This window comes from Corythoichthys intestinalis, chromosome 3, assembly GCF_030265065.1.
Source record: "Corythoichthys intestinalis isolate RoL2023-P3 chromosome 3, ASM3026506v1, whole genome shotgun sequence".
Classification (NCBI taxonomy): domain Eukaryota; kingdom Metazoa; phylum Chordata; class Actinopteri; order Syngnathiformes; family Syngnathidae; genus Corythoichthys; species Corythoichthys intestinalis.
This window is the reverse complement of record NC_080397.1, coordinates 45,431,816-45,450,860: the sequence shown is the minus strand read 5'-3', so window position 1 is coordinate 45,450,860 and position 19,045 is coordinate 45,431,816.

The following is a 19,045-nucleotide window of genomic DNA, read 5'->3' as shown; positions in this document are numbered from 1 at the left end:
ACCCGTCAGGACTCTCAGCACAGCCCAAATATGCAAAAAAATTGGACTTTTGGGGAAAATCAATTTTTGACTTTTTCGTAAGGGGGGGTGGTTACGCATTTTTTCAAAATTTAAAAAACGGTAAAAAAACACTTTTGGGCCAGGGAGAGCCGGGAGCGTTCCAAAAACCAGTCAGGACTCTCGGCAAACCTCAAATATGCAAAAAAATTGGACTTTTGGGGAAAGTCAATTTTTGACTTTTTCGTAAAGGGGGTTTGTTACGCATTTTATCAAAATTTCAAAAACGGTCAAAAAACACTTTGTGGCCAGGGAGCGCCAGGAAACTTTCCAAAAACCCGTCAGGACTCTCAGCACAGCCCATATATGCAAAAAAATTGGAATTTTGGGGAAAGTCAATTTGACTTTTTCGTAAGGGGTGGTGGTTACGCATTTTTTCAAAATTTCAAAAACGGTCAAAAAACACTATTGGGCCAGGGAGTGCCAGGAAACTTTCCAAAAACCCGTCAGGACTCTCGGCACACCTCAAATATGCAAAAAAATTGGACTTTTGGGGAAAGTCAATTTTTGACTTTTTCGTAAGGGGGGGTGGTTACGCATTTTTTCAAAATTTCAAAAACGGCCAAAAAACACTTTTGGGCCAGGGAGCGCCGGAAATCGTTCCAAAACCCGTCAGGACTCTCAGCACAGCCCAAATATGCAAAAAAATTGGACTTTTGGGGAAAGTCAATTTTGGACTTTTTCGTAAGGGGTTACGCATTTTTTTAAAATTTCAAAAACAGCCAAAAAACACTTTTGGGCCAGGGAGCGCCGGAAAACGTTCCAAAACCCAGTAAAGACTCTCGGCACAGCCCAAATATGCAAAAAAAGTGGACTTTTGGGGAAAGTCAATTTTTGACTTTTTCGTAAGGGGGGGTGGTTACGCATTTTTTCAAAATTTCAAAAACGGTCAAAAAACACTTTTGGGCCAGGGAGCGCCGGAAAACGTTCCAAAACCCAGTCAGGACTCTCGGCACAGCCCAAATATGCAAAAAAAGTGGACTTTTGGGGAAAGTCAATTTTTGCTTTTTCGTAAGGGGGGGTGGTTACGCATTTTTTCAAAATTTCAAAAACGGTCAAAAAACACTTTTGGGCCAGGGAGAGCCAGGAAACGTTCCAAAAACCAGTCAGGACTCTCGGCAAACCTCAAATATGCAAAAAAATCGGACTTTTGGGGAAAGTAAATTTTTGACTTTTTCGTAAAGGGGGTTGGTTACGCATTTTTTCAAAATTTCAAAAACGGTCAAAAAACACTTTGTGGCCAGGGAGCGCCAGGAAACTTTCCAAAAACCAGTCAGGACTCTCAGCACAGCCCATATATGCAAAAAAATTGGACTTTTGGGGAAAGTCAATTTTTGCTTTTTCGTAAGGGGGGGTGGTGACGCATTTTTTCAAAATTTCAAAAACGGTAAAAAAACACTTTTGGGCCAGGGAGCGCCGGAAAACGTTCCAAAACCCAGTCACGACTCTCGGCACAGCCCAAATATGCAAAAAAATTGGACTTTTGGGGAAAGTCAATTTTCGACTTTTTCGTAAGGGGTTACGCATTTTTTAAAAATTTCAAAAACAGCCAAAAAACACTTTTGGGCCAGGGAGCGCCGGAAAACGTTCCAAAACCCAGTAAAGACTCTCGGCACAGCCCAAATGTGCAAAAAAAGTGGACTTTTGGTGAAAGTCAATTTTTGACTTTTTCGTAAGGGCGGGTGGTTACGCATTTTTTCCAAATTTCAAAAACGGTCAAAAAACACTTTTGGGCCAGGGAGCGCCGGAAAATGTTCCAAAACCCAGTCAGGACTCTCGGCACAGCCCAAATATGCAAAAAAATTGGACGTTTGGGGAAAGTCAATTTTTGCTTTTTCGTAAGGGGGGGTGGTGACGCATTTTTTCAAAATTTCAAAAACGGTCAAAAAACACTTTTGGGCCAGGGAGAGCCGGGAAACGTTCCAAAAACCAGTCAGGTCTCTCGGCAAACCTCAAATATGCAAAAAAATTGGACTTTTGGGGAAAGTCAATTTTTGACTTTTTCGTAAAAGGGGGTGGTTACGCATTTTTTCAAAATTTCAAAAACGGTAAAAAAATACTTTTGGGACAGGGAGCGCCGGGAAACGTTACAAAAACCCGTCAGGACTCTCGGCACACCTCAAATATGCAAAAAAAATGGACTTTTGGGGAAAGTCAATTTTCGACTTTTTCGTAAGGGGTTACGCATTTTTTCAAAATTTCAAAAACAGCCAAAAAACACTTTTGGGCCAGGGAGCGCCGGAAAACGTTCCAAAACCCAGTAAAGACTCTCGGCATAGCCCAAATGTGCAAAAAAAGTGGACTTTTGGGAAAAGTCAATTTTTGACTTTTTCGTAAGGGCGGGTGGTTACGCATTTTTTCAAAATTTCAAAAACGGTCAAAAAAACACTTTTGGGCCAGGGCGCGCCAGGAAACGTTCCAAAAACCAGTCAGGACTCTCGGCAAACCTCAAATATGCAAAAAAATTGGACTTTTGGGGAAAGTCAATTTTTGACTTTTTCGTATAGGGGGGTGGTTACGCATTTTTTCAAAATTTCAAAAACGGTCAAAAAACACTTTGTGGCCAGGGAGCGCCAGGAAACTTTCCAAAAACCCGTCAGGACTCTCAGCACAGCCCATATATGCAAAAAAATTGGACATTTGGGGAAAGTCAATTTTTGACTTTTTCGTAAGGGGGGGTGGTTACGCATTTTTTCAAAATTTCAAATACAGTCAAAAAACAGTTTTGGTCCAGGGAGCGCCGAGAAGCGTTCCAAAAACCAGTCAGGACTCTCAGCACAGCCCAAATATGCAAAAAAATTTGACTTTTGGGGAAAGTCAATTTTTGACTTTTTCGTAAGGGGGGGTGGTGACGCATTTTTTCAAAATTTCAAAAACGGTAAAAAAACACTTTTGGGCCAGGGAGAGCCGGGAAACGTTCCAAAAACCAGTCAGGTCTCTCGGCAAACCTCAAATATGCAAAAAAATTGGACTTTTGGGGAAAGTCAATTTTTGACTTTTTCGTAAGGGGGGGTGGTTACGCATTTTTTCAAAATTTAAAAAACGGTAAAAAAACACTTTTGGGCCAGGGAGAGCCGGGAAACGTTCCAAAAACCAGTCAGGACTCTCGGCAAACCTCAAATATGCAAAAAAATTGGACTTTTGGGGAAAGTCAATTTTTGACTTTTTCGTAAAGGGGGTTTGTTAAGCATTTTATCAAAATTTCAAAAACGGTCAAAAAACACTTTGTGGCCAGGGAGCGCCAGGAAACTTTCCAAAAACCCGTCAGGACTCTCAGCACAGCCCATATATGCAAAAAAATTGGAATTTTGGGGAAAGTCAATTTTTGACTTTTTCGTAAGGGGGGGTGGTTACGCATTTTTTCAAAATTTCAAAAACGGTCAAAAAACACTATTGGGCCAGGGAGTGCCAGGAAACTTTCCAAAAACCCGTCAGGACTCTCGGCACACCTCAAATATGCAAAAAAATTGGACTTTTGGGGAAAGTCAATTTTTGACTTTTTCGTAAGGGGGGGTGGTTACGCATTTTTTCAAAATTTCAAAAACGGCCAAAAAACACTTTTGGGCCAGGGAGCGCCGGAAAACGTTCCAAAACCCAGTCACGACTCTCGGCACAGCCCAAATATGCAAAAAAATTGGACTTTTGGGGAAAGTCAATTTTCGACTTTTTCGTAAGGGGTTACGCATTTTTTCAAAATTTCAAAAACAGCCAAAAAACACTTTTGGGCCAGGGAGCGCCGGAAAACGTTCCAAAACCCAGTAAAGACTCTCGGCACAGCCCAAATGTGCAAAAAAAGTGGACTTTTGGTGAAAGTCAATTTTTGACTTTTTCGTAAGGGCGGGTGGTTACGCATTTTTTCCAAATTTCAAAAACGGTCAAAAAACACTTTTGGGCCAGGGAGCGCCGGAAAATGTTCCAAAACCCAGTCAGGACTCTCGGCACAGCCCAAATATGCAAAAAAATTGGACGTTTGGGGAAAGTCAATTTTTGCTTTTTCGTAAGGGGGGGTGGTGACGCATTTTTTCAAAATTTCAAAAACGGTAAAAAAACACTTTTGGGCCAGGGAGAGCCGGGAAACGTTCCAAAAACCAGTCAGGTCTCTCGGCAAACCTCAAATATGCAAAAAAATTGGACTTTTGGGGAAAGTCAATTTTTGACTTTTTCGTAAAAGGGGGTGGTTACGCATTTTTTCAAAATTTCAAAAACGGTAAAAAAATACTTTTGGGACAGGGAGCGCCGGGAAACGTTACAAAAACCCGTCAGGACTCTCGGCACACCTCAAATATGCAAAAAAAATGGACTTTTGGGGAAAGTCAATTTTCGACTTTTTCGTAAGGGGTTACGCATTTTTTCAAAATTTCAAAAACAGCCAAAAAACACTTTTGGGCCAGGGAGCGCCGGAAAACGTTCCAAAACCCAGTAAAGACTCTCGGCATAGCCCAAATGTGCAAAAAAAGTGGACTTTTGGGAAAAGTCAATTTTTGACTTTTTCGTAAGGGCGGGTGGTTACGCATTTTTTCAAAATTTCAAAAACGGTCAAAAAAACACTTTTGGGCCAGGGCGCGCCAGGAAACGTTCCAAAAACCAGTCAGGACTCTCGGCAAACCTCAAATATGCAAAAAAATTGGACTTTTGGGGAAAGTCAATTTTTGACTTTTTCGTATAGGGGGGTGGTTACGCATTTTTTCAAAATTTCAAAAACGGTCAAAAAACACTTTGTGGCCAGGGAGCGCCAGGAAACTTTCCAAAAACCCGTCAGGACTCTCAGCACAGCCCATATATGCAAAAAAATTGGACATTTGGGGAAAGTCAATTTTTGACTTTTTCGTAAGGGGGGGTGGTTACGCATTTTTTCAAAATTTCAAATACAGTCAAAAAACAGTTTTGGTCCAGGGAGCGCCGAGAAGCGTTCCAAAAACCAGTCAGGACTCTCAGCACAGCCCAAATATGCAAAAAAATTGGACTTTTGGGGAAAGTCAATTTTTGACTTTTTCGTAAGGGGGGGTGGTTACGCATTTTTTCAAAATTTCAAAAACGGCCAAAAAACACTTTTGGGCCAGGGAGAGCCGGAAAACGTTCCAAAACCCAGTCAAGACTCTTGGCACAGCCCAAATATGCAAAAAAAGTGGACTTTTGCGGAAAGTCAATTTTTGACTTTTTCGTAAGGGGGGGTGGTTACGCATTTTTTCAAAATTTCAAAAATGGTCAAAAAACACTTTTGGGCCAGGGCGCGCCAGGAAACGTTCCAAAAACCCGTCAGGACTCTCAGCACAGCCCAAATATGCAAAAAAATTGGACTTTTGGGGAAAATCAATTTTTGACTTTTTCGTAAGGGGGGGTGGTGACGCATTTTTTCAAAATTTCAAAAACGGTAAAAAAACACTTTTGGGCCAGGGAGAGCCGGGAAACGTTCCAAAAACCAGTCAGGTCTCTCGGCAAACCTCAAATATGCAAAAAAATTGGACTTTTGGGGAAAGTCAATTTTTGACTTTTTCGTAAAAGGGGGTGGTTACGCATTTTTTCAAAATTTCAAAAACGGTAAAAAAATACTTTTGGGACAGGGAGCGCCGGGAAACGTTACAAAAACCCGTCAGGACTCTCGGCACACCTCAAATATGCAAAAAAAATGGACTTTTGGGGAAAGTCAATTTTTGACTTTTTCGTAAGGGGGGGCGGTTACGCATTTTTTCCAAATTTCAAAAACGGTCAAAAAACACTTTTGGGCCAGGGAGCGCCGGAAAATGTTCCAAAACCCAGTCAGGACTCTCGGCACAGCCCAAATATGCAAAAAAATTGGACGTTTGGGGAAAGTCAATTTTTGCTTTTTCGTAAGGGGGGGTGGTGACGCATTTTTTCAAAATTTCAAAAACGGTAAAAAAACACTTTTGGGCCAGGGAGAGCCGGGAAACGTTCCAAAAACCAGTCAGGTCTCTCGGCAAACCTCAAATATGCAAAAAAATTGGACTTTTGGGGAAAGTCAATTTTTGACTTTTTCGTAAAAGGGGGTGGTTACGCATTTTTTCAAAATTTCAAAAACGGTAAAAAAATACTTTTGGGACAGGGAGCGCCGGGAAACGTTACAAAAACCCGTCAGGACTCTCGGCACACCTCAAATATGCAAAAAAAATGGACTTTTGGGGAAAGTCAATTTTTGACTTTTTCGTAAGGGGGGGGCGGTTACGCATTTTTTCCAAATTTCAAAAACGGTCAAAAAACACTTTTGGGCCAGGGAGCACCGGAAAACGTTCCAAATCCCAGTCAGGACTCTCGGCACAGCCCAAATATGCAAAAAAATTGGACTTTGGGGGAAATTCAGTTTTTCACTTTTTCGTAAGGGGGGGCGGTTGCGCATTTTTTCAAAATTTCAAAAACGGTCAAAAAACACTTTTGGGCCAGGGAGCGCCGGGAAACGTTCCAAAAACCCATCAGGACTCTCGGCACACCTCAAATATGCAAAAAAATTGGACTTTTGGGGAAAGTCAATTTTTGACTTTTTCGTAAGGGCGGGTGGTTACGACTTTTTTCAAAATTTCAAAAACGGTCAAAAAACACTTTTGGGCCAGGGAGCGCCAGGAAACTTTCCAAAAACCCGTCAGGACACTCAGCACAGCCCAAATATGCAAAAACATTGACTTTTGGGGAAAGTCAATTTTTGACTTTTTCGTAAGGGGGGGGTGGTTACGCATTTTTTCAAAATTTCAAAAACAGTCAAAAAACACTTTTGGGCCAAGGTGCCCCGGGAAACGTTTCAAAAACATGTCAGGACTCTCGGCACAGCCCAAATATGCTCAATAAATTGACTTTTAGGAAAAGTCAATTTTATAGTTCTCTATACATGTTCTAACATTGAATATCTTGTTTTTGTAGTGAGGTCGATATAAAAAGAGAATGCATTGATTTGAAAATCAATCCATTCTCTTTTTATATCTATTTAACACAATGTCCCAACTTTATTAGAGATGGGGTTGTACTCGGTTGATACTTTCGGTGGCTCTGCAACAAAGTACAAACCATATGGATACGATGACAATAACATGATAATAAAAGGAAAAAAATCAAGTTTTGATAAAGAATTAAAAAATTGTTTTTAAACCTTTGTTTCAGATTTTCGAAGAATTATCCCTGAATATGACAAATTGTCAACTGTTATATGGTTTTTGAATCCAGAGGGTCACAGTATGATTACACTGCAGACAGAAGAAATTGTAACTACCTCTCAAGAAGATGTCACTCGTTAGCCTCCCTCCAGATTACTATTGCGGCGTTTGAGCAAGACAAGCAATCTCCCTTGAAACTCATTTCACCCTCTGATATCTTTCCTTGTATGCCTGCGTGTGTGGTCTCAAATCTGTCATTCAACAGAACAACATGCAAAGTGTGTGTGAATTTCCTTTTTAAAAGGCTTAAAAATGAGCATGGGCGTCACTGGCTTTTAAGAATTAGGGGAGCTTAGCCCCCAGGAGATGACCAGGATGTAAGTGAACGTAGCATATATATATATATATATATATATATATGGCGGAAAACACAGACAAGACTGTAAAAGCAGTTTCTGCTCTTGCACCCCTCTTTAAAATAAACTGCTGTATTTTAAACCAAAAGAACTGTTGTGTTTGATAGAAAAATATGTTTGCATAGCAGATTCATGGCGCATTAAGCCCATGAACTCTTTTTAATTTGTCCGTTTTACTCTGGAAACACCCGTTAACAGACGTCGCGCAACCACTTTTGTTTCAACCCAGCCATAAAAAGAAGGTAAGCAATTATACTTATTATTCAAAATGTCTGTCATTTTTAGCTTAGAATCATTAAATGATGTCTAATATTTTGTTTAAAAAAAAAAAAAAAAACGACTATAAAAAAAATTATTCATTCGCATATTTTCAACTTTTAAACAAATTATGTCACAATGAAAAAAATGGCGTCTGTAAATAAGTCACGGATATCAACCTCATAACTATGGCTTAATTTCATTTATTTTTTGTTCCTGTCGCATTTTCCCCGATACGTTAGATCATAAATAATGGATCCAAACAAAGAAAAATGGAAAAAAAAAAAAACATTTAAAAGGATAAATATATGAAAAAGAAAATCTCGACCATTCCTTGACGTCTGCGATTTCTGCATCGCGACCCTTGTTATATTCCCATGTTTCACCCATAAAATCCCCCCAAAAATCCGGCTGTGGCCATTCACATCTGTGTCTTGACACTCGATGATACATGCTACATGGAGTTTTTGGATTGAAACTAGGTAAGTACGTGATAATATCACGTTAAAATCATGGCGTCTTTGATTAGGCTCTCGCGTGCTCTCCCTTCCAGTTAGGGTTTTGCTGTTTAATTATTTTTTTTTTTTCTCCAGTTCAAAATTTTTCTTCCCCCAGAAAATTGAGATTTTAACCAATGGTGTTTCACACATGCGTATAGGACAATTTTGCAATTTGGCCACATTGAGGGTATATATTTTTTTAATTATTAAATTTATTAGGATCATGGAAGCTTCCACTTGGGGAAAATATATACATACAGTATATCCTGTATATACATAATATAATAAAAATATACAGTACTGTGCAAAAGTTTTAGGCAGGTGTCCTGAATAAAACTTTTGCACAGTACTGTTTATATATATCTATTATATATATATATATATATATATATATATATATATATATTAGGGCTGTCAAAATTATCGCGTTAACGGGCGGTAATTAATTTTTTTAAATTAGTCACGTTAAAATATTTGACGCAGTTAACGCACATGCCCCGCTCAGACAGATTTAAATGACAGTACAGTGAAAAGCCCACTTGTTAATTGTGTTTTATGGAGTTTTGCCGCCCTCTGCTGGTGCTTGGGTGCGACTGATTTTATAGGCTTCAGCACCCATGAGCATTGTGTATGTAATTATTGACATCAACAATGGTGGGCTACTAGTTTATTTTTTGACTGAAAATTTTACAAATTTTATTAAAACGAAAACATTAAGAGGGGTTTTAATATATAATTTCTATAACTTGTACTAACATTTATCTTTTAAGAACTACAAGTCTTTCTATCCATGGATCGCTTTAACAGAATGTTAATAATGTTAATGCCATCTTGTTGATTTATTGTTATAATAAACAAATACAGACATTATGTACCGTATGTTGAATGTATATATCCATCTTGTGTCTTATCTTTCCATTCCAACAATAATTGACAGAAAAATATGGCATATTTCATAGATGGTTTAAATTGCGATTAATTGCGATTAATTATGATTAATTAATTTTTAAGCTGTAATTAACTCGATTAAAATTTTTAATCGTTTGACACCCCTAATATATATATATATATATATATATATACAGTTGTGGTCAAAAGTTTACATACACTTGTGAAGAACATAATGTCATGGCTCTCTTGAGTTTCCAGTTATTTCTACAACTCTGATTTTTCTCCGATCGAGTGATTGGAACAGATACTTCTTTGTCACAAAAAACAATCATGAAGTTTGGTTCTTTTATGACTTTATTATGGGTTAACAGAAAAAGTGATCAAATCTGCTGGGTCAAAAATATACATACATAGATCTGAAAAAGCGAATCGTTGACTTGAACAAGTCAGGAAAGTCACTTGGAGCCATTTCAAAGCAGCTGCAGGTCCCAAGAGCAACAGTGCAAACAATTGTTTGTAAGTATAAAGTGCATGGCACTGTTTTGTCACTGCCACGATCAGGAAGAAAACGCAAGCTATCACCTGCTGCTGAGAGACAATTGGTCAGGAGGGTGAATATTCAACCGAGAATCACCAAAAAGCAGATCTGCCAAGAATTAGAAGCTGCTGGAACACAGGTGTCAGTCTTTACAGTCAAGCGTGTTTTGCATCTCCATGGACTGAGAGGCTGCCGTGGAAGAAGGAAGCCCTTGCTCCAAAAGCGGCACCTTAAGGCTCGACTTAAGTTTGCTGCTGATCACATGGACAAAGATAAGACCTTCTGGAGGGAAGTTCTGTGGTCAGACGAAACAAAAATCGAGCTGTTTGGCCACAATGCCCAGCAATATGTTTGGAGGAGAAAAGGTGAGGCCTTTAACCCCAAGTACACCATGCCTACCGTCAAGCACGGTGGTGGTAGTATTATGCTGTGGGGCTGTTTTGCTGCCAATGGAACTGGTGCTTTACAGAGAGTAAATGGGATAATGAAGAAGGAGGATTACCTTCAAATTCTTCAAGATAACCTATCGTCATCAGCCCGAAGATTGGGTCTTGGGCGCAGTTGGGTGTTCCAACAGGACAATGACCCCAAACACACATCAAAAGTGGTAATGGAATGGCTAAATCAGGCTAGAATTAAGGTTTCGAATGGCCTTCCCAAAGTCCTGACTTAAACCCCATTGAGAACTTGTGGACAATGCTGAAGAAACAAGTCCATGTCAGAAAGCCATCAAATTTAACTGAACTGCACCAATTCTGTCAAGAGGAGTGGTCAAAGATTTCACAATTTCACAATTTATTCACACACACACATTCATATTTACAAAGTGTACATCATATCTTAGTGCTGAGCCAAGATTATGTGTGAGTCAGGTCTCCTTAAGAAGCTACTAAAAGCTTATAGTCAGGAGCCTGCATACATCAAGACAATCACAAGAAACGTGATCAGATCATTATCAGATGAGCATAGGGTGAGTTGCAGTTTTTTACAGTGTTCTCTTACAAAAACATAGTAATGTACAATAACTCAATATATATATACACAAACACACTCACACACGCCCACCCACACACACAGAAAAAAAAATAAAAGAAATACTTCCCTAGAAGACAATTTATAACCTAAGTATGTTGGAATTGTCATATTTACTGATCAGGATACTTTTTAGCATCGTTTTAAAGGTGGAGATGGATTTCAACACTTTTAGATTTTCATCGAGCTCATTCCAAATCTCGGGGCCTCGAGTTGCAATGCCCAGGCTGGTGCTAACAAGTCTTCTCTTTTTTCCACTGATGAGGTCTTTGTTTCTGGTGTTATGAGTATGGAGAGGAGTCCAGACTGGAATGAGCTCAGACAGTCTGCTATTCATATTATTTACAATTTGGAACATTGTACATGCGTTATGAAATGTGTTTAAATCAGTGAGTCGGAGAAGGCGTAAATTATAAAACAAGGAGTAGGTGGGAGCATTGAAACTAGCCCAGGACATGGCCCGTACCATCTTCTTTTGTAGAGTTTCTAATTTCTTTAGGTGACTGGGGAACGTGTTGCACCATATGATGTTACAGTAGTTGATATGGGGCTCAAACAACGTTTTGTACAAGGTAAGAAGTGCGGTTAAAGGGAGATGGCGTCGTTTTTTGAAGAATAGTCCAACATATTTGGATAGTGTAGATATAAGGTGTTTTATATGGCATTTGAAGTTGAGAGACTTATCAATGAAGACTCCCAGGAACTTTGTGGAATCAACTTGTAATAAATTGTCGTCGTTTACTTTCAGACAAATCCTGTTTGCGTCAACTGCTTTCTTGTTTGATCTAAATACTATGTAATTGGTTTTGTTGATGTTGAGGGAAAGTTTGTTGCACCTGAGCCAGCTATCTATCTTTAATAACTCTGCATTTAAAATATGCTGTAGGTCTAATGGGTTTTTATGTGAAAGAAACAAGTTAGTATCATCGGCAAACAAAATCATGTGTAGTATGTCAGAAGAATTAACAAGGTCATTAATGTAAATAAGAAAAAGTAGTGGGCCCAAAATTGATCCCTGGGGGACTCCATGTTTTATTTCCTTTTTTTGTGAAACGTGATTGTTAATACTTACATATTGTTGTCGACTAAATAAGTAACTTTTGAACCAGTTGTATGCTATTCCTCTAATACCATAATGATGTATCTTATCCAGTAAAATACTATGGTCAATGGTGTCAAAAGCCTTAGATAAATCCAAAAAAATGCCAACGCCACACTTGCCTTGCTCAAAGGCATCATTAATTTTTTCAACAAGATCTAGAATGGCCATGCACGTTGAATTCTTCTTTCTGAAGCCATATTGTGAACTGTTTAGAATGTGAAACTTGTCTAGGTATTCGCTTAGTCTATTGTATACGACTCTTTCTAGTACCTTGGAGAGAGTGGGTAGAATGGCAATTGGGCGGTAGTTGTTCATGTTATTTTTATCTCCAGATTTGTACACTGGAGTGATTCTGGCAATTTTGGTCTGTTTTGGCACTACGCCATGAAGTAGGGACAAATTAATGCAATACGCAAGTGGTTTTGCAATTATATGGGCAATGGGAATCATGATCTTACTGCTTATTTCATCTGCTGCTGCTGTATGAGAACTTCTCAGGTTTTTAATAATTGTATGGAGTTCAGTAACATCTGTAGGTCTAAAGAAAAATGAGTTTAAATAATTGCCAGAAAGATAGTGTTTGTAAAATAGACCTACAGGGGGTCTGATTTTGTTTGCAAGTTCCTCACCTATGGAAATGAAGTGGTCATTTAAGTTGTTAGCCAATAGAGAAATGTTGCCATCCAAAGAATCGGGTAGCACTGGTGACTTCTGGCCTTTGTTTATGACTTTATTTAAAACTGCCCATGTTTTTTTAGAGTCACCTTGGGCTGCACTAATATGTTCTGTATAATAGCTACATTTGCTTTTCCTTAAAATATGCGTGAGTTTATTTCTGTATCTATGATATTTGTTTTTGTTTTCATCAGTAGGATTTTTTAAATAAGCCTTGTAAAGTTTATTTTTCTGTTTTATAGAGTTTAGTATCCCGTTGGTAAGCCAAGGGTTACAATTATTATTGCTGTGTGTGACAGTCTTCTCAGGAATGGAGTTGTGTATAGAATCAGTTAGTTCATGGATCAAGCAGTTATAAGCAGTGTCGGGATCGCAGGCATTGTAAACAGATGCCCATGATTTAGCCTCCAAACTCTCACAGAGTTGCTGCAAAGTTTTCTCATTCAGAACTTTGATTTTTGTCTTGGAGCGGACGAGTGCCGGTTTGCATGCGAGGTTTAAAAACAAAACAACAGGAAAGTGGTCAGATATGTCGGTAACAACTGTTCCAGACTCTAACTTTAAGTTCCGAATATTCGTGATAATATTATCAATAGTAGACTTGGATGAAGAAGATATTCTAGTGAACATATGTATGGTCAGGAAAAACGAAGAAGAATATAGAGTGTTAATAAATTCTTTTTTGATAGCATCATTCTTGGAGATATCTATATTGAAATCCCCAAGGAGGATGCACTTTGTGTTTTTCTTGTTTAGTGCATAAAGAATTTCTTCTAATTTGGTATTAAAAATGGCAGGGTTCGAATCAGGTGGTCTATAAATCACTCCAACAACAAGATTACAATCCTTACCAGTATTTATACTAACAAAAAGTGAGTCTGATTGATCATCTTCTAAAACTAAATTTTCGCATACATTGGCATGGAGTCTGGAGTTTACATATAAACACACACCTCCACCTCTTCTACCAAGTCTGTTCTTGTAATATAATTTATAGCCCTGCAGGTGAAGACCATCAATGTATGACCTATCACCTAGCCAGGTTTCACTGCAAGCAATCAAATCAAAGCTGCACCCTGTAATGGACAATAGGGAAATTAATTGATCATGGTGTTTGGTGAGGCTTCTGATATTAAAATGAATTGCAGAAAAGTTGTTGCTATCATTAAGGTATTTCAATTGTTCAGGGTTGTACTGTTTACAAGTAATATCAACATTATCATCATAGCAGTGTTGAGTATCTCCATCGTTGTTATCAAAGTTATCCATACCCATTTAAGTACAGTTCTTCATTTAGCACTACAGGGAAAGTATACAAACATAAAATAGATAAACATAAACATGCCCACAAGCACATGGACAGCCATGTATAGACGTCTATTTTCATACAGTTGCATTCACCCTCATACATACTAAAGAACACCCATCCGCTCATGTGAAATATAGATTGACACATATGTATCATAATAATCTCAAATGATCACTCGTCCACAATATTGTAAAAGGGGGGGAAAATGTAACTATGCCTAAGAATTTATATTCATTTTCATTTTGAAGCAACCCAAAATCATTTCAGGAGTAAAAAAAAAGAAAAAAAAAAAAAAAAAAAAAAAAAAAAAAGAAAAGCCACTAACAAATTGTATGACTGCTAGTGATGATGGCATTATCGTTCTGAAGCCACAGACCCTTCATTTTGGGATCACTAAAAGTTCACTAATAAACAGACTACCGTAATAAACTAATGAGTCGACAAAAGGGAAAACAAAACAGTCTCCTTTATAGCTGTGATATTTGAACTCGGTGACCAGCCATGCTTTTTTTTTTTTTCTTCTTTCTTTTTTCCCTTCCTTCCTCCTCCTTCTCTCTCCTTTTTATGTTAATGTTTTAATGTACTTTTTGGCCTCTGTAACTGATGGGAGGTGTATCCTACCTCCTTCCTTCGGTTTGATGAAAAGCCTAGCAGGGTACAGCAGAGTTGGCTTTAATCCAAGTCTGTACAGCCGTGACATCACCTCGCTGTATTCTTTGCGTTGTTCCACGATCTCCGGCGGGTAATCCTCATACACGGCGATAGGATATGACTGGAACATCAACTTGCCTCTTTTGGCTCGGGCTTCTCGGATGATCTTGTCCTTCACCTGGTACTTGTGGAGCCGAATGATGACAGGTCGGGGTCTCTGCCCCGGCTGTGGTTTGACGGAGAAGGTACGATGGGCCCTGTCGCACTCAGGCGGAGTATCCAGCACGCCTCCAAACACTTCGGCTAGCATCTTGGAAAAAAAGACGGTCGGTTGCAGCTGTCCCTCGATGGATTCGGGTAAGCCCAACACCCTGATGTTGTTCCGACGACTGCGGGCTTCTAGATCAGTGATTTTTGCGAGTAACTTAGCATTGCTGTCACTCAGCACGGAACATGTTGCTTCCAGAGCTGTCAGGCGTGAATCTTGTTCAGTGGCGTTTCGTTTCTTTCGAGGTCGCCAATCTTCACCGAGTGTTCAGTGACAGTAGCATGAATACAATCTAGCTTGTGTTCAAGCTTCGCTAGCGTCTCTTTAAAGTCAGCTGAGAGGGCATGGCGATTTTCCTCCAGGAGGCCCGCTATAGACGCCAAAGTCAAAGTACCGCTGTCGTCAACAGGTGCTGGATCGAGTGTTTCCTGTTTACCTTTACTAGACGCGGATTTAGGAGGCATGTTTCAGCGTAAATCTCCCAGGAAATGTTGAAATAGTTAAATCAGCAAGTAATGTTCAGTCCACACCAATGGGTCCTCTTAGAGTAGCATAGATAGCAGTCTTTGTGGGAGTGAAGCGCACCGTGCGACTACGCGTCAGCCATCTTGAACCTCTTCAACCAGAAGCTTGCCAGAAGCTTGCGGATGGCTACCAAAAGCGCCTAATTGAAGTGAAAATGGCCAAGGGACATGTTACCAAATATTAGCGCTGCTGTATGTATATTTTTGACCCAGCAGATTTGATCACTTTTTTCTGTTCACCCATAATAAAGTCATAAAAGAACAAAACTTCATGAATGTTTTTTGTGACAAAGAAGTATCTGTTCCAATCACTCTATCAGATAAAAATCAGAGTTGTAGAAATAACTGGAAACTCAAGAGAGCCATGACATTATGTTCTTCATAAGTGTATGTAAACTTTTGACAACTAATATATATATATATATATATACTGGGTTTTCCCATTGGCAGTGTATCAAATACTTGCTCTCCCCACTGTACACATGTATATGGGGGAAAACACTCAAGTGACACTAAGTTCCACTCTGAGACCCCCAATTTGGCCAACTTTCAAAATTGTCAAATATGCACGTGTGATACATCATTGGAAAGCTTAAAACCTAAATTTTCTGGGGGAAGAAAATTTGAATAGGAGGGCATTTAAAAAAAAAAAAAAAAAAAAATTAAACAGCAAAACCCTATTTGGAGGTGAGAGCACGGGACTGCAGAATTACAGACGCGATGTCTTTAACGAGATATTATCGCGCACTTACCTTGTTTCGATCCAAAAACTCCATGAAACATGTATCATGGAGTGTCAAGACACAGATGTGCATGACCACAGCTGGATTTTTTGGGGATTTTATGGGTGAAACATGGTAATATAACAAGGGTCGCAATGCAGAAATCGCAGACATTAAGGAGTGGTTGAGATTTTCTTTTTTATATATATTCCCTTTTAAACATTTTTTTTTTTTTTTTAACTTTCTTTGTTTGGATCAATTATTTATCATCTAACACATCGGAGAAAATGCGACAGTAACAGAAATAATACAATTAAGTGATAGTTATGAGGTAGGTATCCGTGACTTTTTTACAGATGCCATTTTTTCATTGTGACATAATTTGTTTAAAAGTTTAAAATATGTGAGTGAATAATCTTTTAAAGTTTTTTTTTTTTTTGCTTAAACGAAATATGAGACATCAATTAAAGATTCTAAGCTGAAAACGACAGACATTTTGAATAATACATATAATTAATTACTTAATCTATATATATGTATATATACTGTATATATATGTATATGTATATAAAATATATGAATATATTTCTAATCATTGCTCTCCTACCCACCTTTACAATACAGGTCTCTCCCCTCTCACCCTCTTTGCTCCTCTGCACTCAGTCCTACAGGTCAATAAAGGTGGTGGAGTGATTATTATTAGTGTATTATTATGACCATCCACTGATGATAATCATGCAGTACAGGCCAAACGTTTGGACAACCGTTCTCATTCATGCGTTTTCTTTATTTTCATGACTATTTTCATTGTGAATTCTCATTGAAGGTAGTCAAACTATGAATGAACATGTGTGGAATTATGTACTTAGCAAAAAAAGGGGAAATAACTAATAACATGGATAATATTCTAGTATCTTCAAAGTAGCCACTCGCTGCTCTGATAACTTTTTTGCACACTCTCACCATTTGGGGTTGGGACCTTCACTTGTGTTGCATTGAATAAGTTGTGTCCAAATTTTTGGCCTGTACTGTATGTGATGAGCTCAGCTCCTGTACTCATCGATGCGTAAAGTGAGAAACACAACTGATGTCCCAGATTTTAAGGAAGTCGCCCCAGAGATAAATGTGTAAAAAAGACTTATCTCTATAAACAACCTAGACCTTCACAATGCATTTCAGACTGACCAGCTAGCAGTAGCTAAGTTGCAGCGTTATTTTAGCGCTGGGATGTAACTTTCGACCACAAAACAAAAAAGACAACATGCGCAGAGATTGTCTATAGTAGAGGTGGGAATCTTGGGGCACCTAACGATTCGATTACGATTCAGATTATAAATCGATTATTGATGCCCCTCATTCTGTATCAGCAGCTTTAAACTACATTCAATTAATCTAATATTTTGAATCAAACGTTAAAGTTATTAAAATTGCTCCCATTATTCCATAATTTCCTTTCTGTCTACTTTCGACATGTGAACGTTTTAAAACTGTTTCATCATTTAAAGATAGATTCAAGTCAAGGAGTATTTTAGATAAAAAGTTAATTAGCGTATTTTTCGGACTAAAAGTTGCAGTTTTTTTCATAGTTTGGCAGACACTTATGTGTGATTATTCACGGTCGGGTCGGGCTGACTTCTCTCTCGTTAACTTTTTTAAAAATAAATATATATTGATATATTTATGCTAAAATGATGTATGGATGTTAAATAAAATAATAATTTTGGATAAAACAGAATGTGCTGTGCATGCCTGCACACGTGAATGCAGTGGCTCTCTTTTCAGTCTTCCCATCCCGCGCCTTCTGCGAGCATACTGGTATTTCCTTTTCAATATGGAGCAGCTATAGCAGTGAAAAACAAACTAAAGACAGGAAAACTTATAGCAAACAACTGCGGTAGGAGGGGGATATGGAAAGTATTCAAATTGATTGTTGAAGATGCTTTACGGAAACCTGTGTCGGCTTCGCTGAATGTAAACGAATGTGGCGCTTTGGTCTCATACGAGAAATATATTCAACAAACTTTTCCAGCGTTATTTTGTTGTGTAAATGCATTTATAATGATCATAGAAATATGTAGACTATTTAAACATTGAGAAAACTTGTGTTTTTTTTTCTGCTAACTCAAGGATTAAAATATTAAAATAAATGTCAAATCCACTATCCGCCTGTTAGAAAAGACACACAAATTTAAAGGATATAAATGTTTATTGGATATCCATCTTACAATCTTGTTTAACTGGGAGAATTCGTTACAAAAGACAGGCTTTAATTCGTTATGATTATGCATATATGCATCGGCATTGTCACAAAGGTGATCACACAAAACGCAACCACGCATCGCATCCCAGCATTTCCTCCTTCTCCCCACAAATAAAACATAAAATTTTTGATTTTTTCAGGCTCGGGGGAGCAAATCAAGTTAATTGAGCGGGGTCGGGCCGCATCGCGCTTTAATACCCGTGGGCCGGTCGGGTCGGGCTAGATTTTTTAGGCCCGATCTAACTTCTAGCGTCATGTCATGTAGCATTCCGTACACCTATTCAACCTGTTGTTCTCTATTGTATTTTAAATTGCCTTTCAACATGACATGTCTGTTCTTGGTACTGGGTTCTATCAAATACATTTCCCCCCAAAAATGCGACATATACTCTAGTGCGACTTACTGTATATATGCTTTTTTCCTTTTCATTGAGCATTTTTTGGCTGGTGCGACTTATACTCAGGTGCGACGTATAGTCCGAGAAATACTTTAGGTTCACTACAACAGAGCCTTCTAGAGAAGTCTACTGCTTTAAGATGGCAGCTGTTAACTAACGCCGGCAAGTCTGTCATTTCGTATCTAGTTCTCTAGTCTATACATGTTCTAACGCTGCCATCGTCTGTCATTTCACATCTAGTTCTATAAATATGTGATATCTACCGTAGCGTTATGAGGCCGTAAGTTTGTAGCAACTAGCAAGTAGACGTTGCCTGTAGTGGCTGTCGGCCACAGTTAGGTATTATT